The sequence below is a fragment of the Trichosurus vulpecula genome (genome assembly GCF_011100635.1).
Source record: "Trichosurus vulpecula isolate mTriVul1 chromosome X unlocalized genomic scaffold, mTriVul1.pri SUPER_X_unloc_1, whole genome shotgun sequence".
Classification (NCBI taxonomy): Eukaryota; Metazoa; Chordata; class Mammalia; order Diprotodontia; family Phalangeridae; genus Trichosurus; species Trichosurus vulpecula.
Window position 1 is genome coordinate 3,001,104 of NW_023494377.1, and position 6,944 is coordinate 3,008,047.

Genomic DNA, 6,944 nt, shown 5'->3' on the forward strand with positions numbered 1-6,944 from the left:
ACCTTAGATTCAGTGGTCGAATTTAGATTCCTTCTCTCAGAACTGGAGTTCAAGAAGCCTTTGAAGGTTGGTAAACAATCCTTTTGATTCCCTTGATTTTTCCTTACCTTTTCTTTTCCTCCAAGTCACTTTTTATACATTTTGATTACATCTGGACCAGATAACATGACTGGGTGAGTGGATAAAAAAGAGAAGTAATAAATAACTAAGTGTAGTTCAACCAAATACACATTGGCCATGTTTTCTGATGGGTTCCAATCCTTTAGTCGACCTTGGAATTAGGGTCTTGCCCCTAGAGCCTGTTGTACAAGGATGCCACTTTTATATCCCCTAGCACCATCACAATTGTCACATCACCACCATGAATACTCTCACGTTGACATAGTCCTGTTCACATCTCCATCACTATCACTTCTGTAGCCCCACAATCCTCATTGGCACATGGCCACTACCATCACTATCATCTCCGAGACCATCATTGTTATATCACCACTTCCAGATCATAACCATTACTTTCTTTTTTGGATACTTTTTGTTCTCAACTCAAACACACAAAAATAGCATTTCCAGACAAATATCAGAACATAAAATAGGATTTTTTATGTAACCAGGAATATCCATTTCATACTCTTTATTTTATTTTTAAAATTATAAAATTATTTCTGGACATTGCTCTCAAAATTGTCCTGCCGTTTGTGTCCCCTAATGAATTTAATTCTGTTTTCTTCTATTTTAAAAAAGGTGTATCAATGGACCTCTTTTTTATATTATTATTATTGTTACTGACACAACCTTACAATCAATTGTTCATGTGGCTTTTTACTTCACTCTGCATCAGTTCATATTACTCATGACTTTCTAAAATTATTTTTCATAATTTCTTGTGGCCCAATGATATTTCATTCTTTTCAAATAACAAAGACTTTTGTCTTTTGGTATGCTGTATTCCATGATCTCTTCTGGTTTTTAGTAAAAGCTCCCAAGTTTTGTATCATCCTGATTGTAATGCAACACACAAAATTGATTCTTAAATCAAATGATTCTTAAATACAGAGGTGTTTTTGACTTGTTTTCCAAGGCGATTGTCGTTATCATGTATATTACATTTGTTGTACTCGAATAAGCTTGTTGGGACTTAAACTCTTTCTTTCTGGATGTTGTAGTATTTTTCTTTGACTTGAGAGTTTTGAATTGGCTATGAGGTTCTTGTGACTTTTATCTTGGGATTCTTTTAAGGAAGTGATTGGTGGTTCTTTTCTATCTATAATTTGCCCTCTGCTTCTAATAGATTTGGGGCAATTTTCTTTGATAATTTCTTATACCATATAGTCCAAGTCTTTTAAAATTATGTTTTTCAGAAAATCTAATGATTCTTAAATATTCCTTTCTCACTTGTTTTCCAAAGCAATTATCAGGTACATTGCATTTTTTCAACTTAGCCCTACATCCCTATCTTGTACCATATTGAACCAAACATAAAAAATCAACACACTGATCATGTCTGGAAAGGGATTCTATAATTAATCCACCATATCTCTCCTGAGAAATGGGAAGCATGTCTCACCATCAGACTCTGTGGTTGTAATTGGATGCTGCCTCAATAAGACTTCTGAAATTGGCCATTATTGTTTTCTTTCACATTACCATGGTCATCTCTACCACCACCAATTTCACATCACTAACACTGCTTTCACATGCCTACTATCTTGTCACATTAGAACCATCATCACTGCCACATCCTCACCACCTTCACTTTCAAAAATTCATGAACAACATTGTCAAAGTCCCATGAGCATCACCGTCACATTCCCAGCTCCATCATTTTTACATTCTTACAACCCACATTGTCATATGATCACCATCAACACTAGAACCTTTACTGTCAGATCTCCACAATCATGATTTTCACATCCCCATCAATCATTGTCACATACCCACTAATAACACTTTCACATGCCCACTATCAAAGTCTTGTCAAAACTATAAACACTGTTATGTAATCACCATTAGAGATTATATCCCCATCAGCAGCAACTTCACCTTGCTGACATGCTATCACATCTATACCATCAATGAAAAGTTTTAGGCCATTCCTAGCCAGCCCAATGCTTTCATCAAAGGACAATGACTCTCCTTGATATTTCCCTTCCCTTACGTAACTGAGTCCTCAATGTGCTCTTCAGAAGAGTGCTAGAAATGCCATGTTTACATCAATCTCTTGAATCCTTACACTCTGAATCTCTTTTATGACTTAGAGATAGCGTCTTCATTTTATAGAAACTGCTTAGGGGAAGATGGCAGAGTAAGTCAGAAAATTTCAAGCTCTCAAAATTTTCCTCCATAAAAAAATAAAATAAAATAGTGCCTCTGGGCAAACATAGAGCAGTGAAACAAATAAGAGTAGGGGCAAACAGGGGTTCTCTTGGGACAAACAGAGAAGACCTGAAGAAAAATCCCAGGATGGGATTTCCTCCCTGTGAAGAGTAAACACTTCCAGGCTAGGGTCCATTTTAACAACTAGTAGCTGAGTGGCAAGGCTTGGGGTTAGTTGGTTTGAGAGGCTGCCTCAGCCCTAGCCACAGGAACTTTTACCCCTGGGACAGTGACAGAAGTTGGGTATCTGAGCCGGGGAAGATCGAGGGAACTTCTGCTGACAAGAAACGCCAGACCCAGCTGTGCTGCGGAGAGTGGCAGGGGGAAAGGAGGAACCAGCACTCTCCCAGTGAGTGCAGAAGCAGTGGGGCTGGTTGCCACTGGCTATGGGCATTTACAGGAGGCTAGATGTCTTGCTTTGAGTTCAAGGTCAGAGGGGAGAACTGAAGAGGATCAGTGGCCAGAGGTACCAGCCCCCATAACCCAGAACTAGAGGCCATTATAAAAACTAAATTATTACCAAAAAATGCACAGGCAAAGGAGAAAGAATTCAACTACAGCGAGCTACTATGGGAATAGAGAAGACCAGGGTGCATCTTCAGAGGAGGATATTGAAGCAAAGAAACCCTCCTCTACCCCAAATACTAATGTCAAATGGTCACCTGCCCAAAAAGAATTCACTGAAGAACTTTAAAAAGACTTTAAAAATCAAATGAGAGAGGTGGAGGAAAAATTAAAAAGAAAAATCAGAATAATACAAGAAAAACAAAGACATTATGACAAGAAAGACGACCAATTAGAAATGCAGATCCAGAATCTCAAGGAAGAAAATGACTCCTTGAAAATCAGAATCAGGCAAGGGGAAGCCAGCAAAGTTATAAGAGATGAAGAAATAAAAAAAAAACAAAATATAAAGAATGAAAAATAGAAGAGAATGTGAAACATCTCATAAGAGAAACAATGGATCTAGAGAACAGATCAAGAAGAGAAAACATAAGACTAATTGGACTACTTGAAAGTTCTGATAAAAAAGAATCTTGATACAATAATATAAGGAATAATTAAAGACAATTGTCCTGAAGTGTTAGAAAAAGAGGGGAAAATAGAAATAGAAAAAATCCACCGATCATCACCTGAAAGAGATTCTACCAGGAAAACTCACAGAAACATGATAGTTAAATTCTGAAACCCCCAGATCAAGGACAAAGCCACATGAAACAAAACCAGTTTATGATGACACCCCAATTAGAATCACACAAGACCTAGCACTGGCGACACTAAAAGATCACAGGCCTTGGAACACTATATATCAAAGAGCAAAAGACCTGGGCCTCCGGCCAAAAATATCATACCCAGCAAAGCTAAGCATAATTCCAAATGAAAAAAAAATGGACATTTGATCAACTGTCAGACTTTTAGGACTCTGTTAAAAAAAAAAACAAACCCTGAACTCAACAGAAGATTTGACATACAATAGCCAAGAGAAATATAGGGTACATACCAGTAAGGTACATGCCAATGACCAATTACAAGGGGTTCAAAAAGGATAGAATGTTTACCTTTTATGTATGGAAAATGTAAAACCTATGTCTAAGATTACTAGTAAGTAGATAGCTTATAAGAAAGATTGGAGTAGACCTGAGTATGATGTGACTTCAAAAATAAAACCCTTGAAGAACAGCTAAAAGAGTAATTATCTTATACAAATGAGGTACAAGAGGAAGAACCAATACAGAGGAATTAGATGGGGGAGGGGGACTGTTAGTTCTGGAAACCTACTTTCCTCGGGAATGGGTTTAAGAGGGGAAAATATATGTACATCTAGAAGAGTATAAAAGTCTTCTAAATTTAGAAAGAAATAAAACTCTAAGGGGATAGGGAGGGGGGAGAAGATAAAGGAGGGATCTTTATAGGGGAGGGTGAGGGGACGGGTTAAAAGGGGGATATAGAATAGCGTTTAGATTTAGGGGAATGAGAGGTTAAGGGAGGGAGCTTTAGAGGAAAGGGGGACAGAATAGGTCAAAGGGGTGTATAAAAGGGTGTTTAGATTTAGGGCAATGGGAGGTTAAGGGAGGGAGCTTTAGAGGAGGGGGGACAGAATAGGCCAAAGGGGTGTATAAAAGGGTGTTTAGATTTAGGGCAATGAGAGGATAAGGGAGAGATTGCTGGAGTGGAGGTAGGTTAAAATAAGAGGGCAAGGTAGCAGGTAGAAGTAAAGTAGAGGAGTTAGAGGAGATAGGAAAAAAGAGATATGCACAAACATAAAAACAAGATTAGGAATAGAATCTCTTAGGGAAAGTATATGTTTATATATGTATGTATGTATATATGTGTGTATACATATACCTGGATGTATATATCAATACCTATATATAAATATATCCATGATCAATTGTAGCCTTGGGGTGGCAGGTAGGGGGGAAGTGGGGGAGGGGAAGAACAAAGTAAAAAGTGTACAGCAGAGAACAAAAGAAAACCTACAAGGCAGCAAAGAAAAGAAGGACAACTTTCAACATAACATGCAGTATTTAATATATAGGCTTTCTTGAAATGATAAGTTATTGCTATATATTCATTCTGAATCCTCTCCTATGTTCTGCTGTGTACATGACATTTTTTTCCTTTTTATTTTATATTTAGGTTTAATATTTAAGTTTATAATGTTTCTTTTTCTTATTATATAGTTAAGTTTTAATATTTGTCTAAAATTTTTTAAAAAGAACTTGCTTAGCACTTGATCCAGATTCTCACACGATGACTTTGATTGAGTCGAGGAAGAATATAGGACCTGCTCACATTAGTGAGTCAATTAAAAAAAAAGCATTCTCACCTAGTTAACATACCAGAGCCCAAATGAGGGTGCTTTCAACTCTGCCCTGAAACAAGAAAAACAAATACACTCAATGGTCACATCTGAAAATGTCTGTCTTTGCACTTTGTGTCCATCTCCTCTTTGTTGACGGTAGAGCATGAGGAAGGGAGTAAGAAGCTTCATTACAGGTACTCTAGAAACGTAGCTGTGTATAGCATTGATCAGAGTTCTCAAATATTACAAAGCTATAGGGGGAACAAGATAAGCTCACAAACATTTACTTTCACTTTTCATCATGATGACCAAAAACCAGAAAATGGACTTGCTTTATGTGAGGATGCAGGGGCACTCTGGGTTTTGAGTGAGCTATTATATATTTACTCTCTATGTGGAACTTCAGAATTATTTTCTTAACAATTGTCTTAATTATTTCCTTAATTTCTTTATAAATTATTTTCTTTTAATAAATATTTATTTGCAATAATTATTTTATTATTATATTAATGGTATATTATATAAATATGATTATTATTTATATTACCTGCATTTATTTATATTTATATATAATATATTATTTATATAATTATATAAATGTTTATTATATTTATTTTATATTATTATATTTATATTATTTTCTTTTAATAATTATCATTATTAACTGTTTTCTTAATTTCTGATGATTGATTTTTACATCAGGATGAATTTAAACTATAGAAGGAAAAAAGAAAAGGATGTCGAGTGAATCTTTTTTAAAGGCCTGGTAAACTTTTTATTGTTAACTATTGCAACAACATGAGAGAAATAATTGTAACTGTATCTGGCCCTAAACTATGATTAGTGAAACTTGCTATTTGAGGTAGGATCTCTTGGGACTATAATTTGATATTATTATGAGTTTTGAATTCACATACAATTGTTTGAATTATCATTGTCAGTAATCCGCCATTCAAGGGAAATACCAGAAGCTGCTCAAAAGGAGTCTGATCCAAGAACTGCTACAGGTGGATGCTCGTGCCTAGGAAAGTTGAGGGGATGACCTCGCATAGGTAAAGATAGGATCCTATTGACTCAGTGTCCCCATTGTATTTTTCCTTAGCACTGACTTGGGAGATTTTCATTTTGGGTATGAGTCTCCTAGAACTTTACCTTTTGGGTTCATTTTAGGAGGTCATAAGTGGATTCCTTCTATCTTTACTTTGCCTTACATTTCTAAAAATCTTGATAGTTTTTGTTTATAATTTCTTGAAGTATAGAATCATGGCTTCTTTTTAATCATGGTTTTCAGGGAGTCCAAACAATTCTTAAATTATCTCTCTTTGACCTGTTTTCCAGGTAAGTTGTTTTTGAAGTCTGATATCTTATATTTTTTCTGTTTTTAATCTTTTGATTTTGTTCTTGTATTAATTGCTCTCTCAGAGTCATTGATTTGTTTGGGGGAGCCCACTTTTTGGGTAAGGTTTGCCACTTTATCTACTATATACTACTTGTTTCCAATAACTTCTTTGAGAGCTTTAAGTTCATTTTTTCTGAGTATTTGCATAGTCCTTTTGGAAGACCCATTTTTTCCCCTTTGATTCTCCTCTTGAAGTTATTTCAAAGCTACTCCTTCTTTTGGAGAATCTCTAGATCAACCAGTTTTGGGGGTGGTCAGTGATTTCCTTGGGGCTGTGCCAGGAGAAGACTCTGCCCCCTCTGCACTTTTGAATGAGGTGGTTGGTCATGTTTGGTCTCCCTCAGGATCACCTTAGATCATGTGATG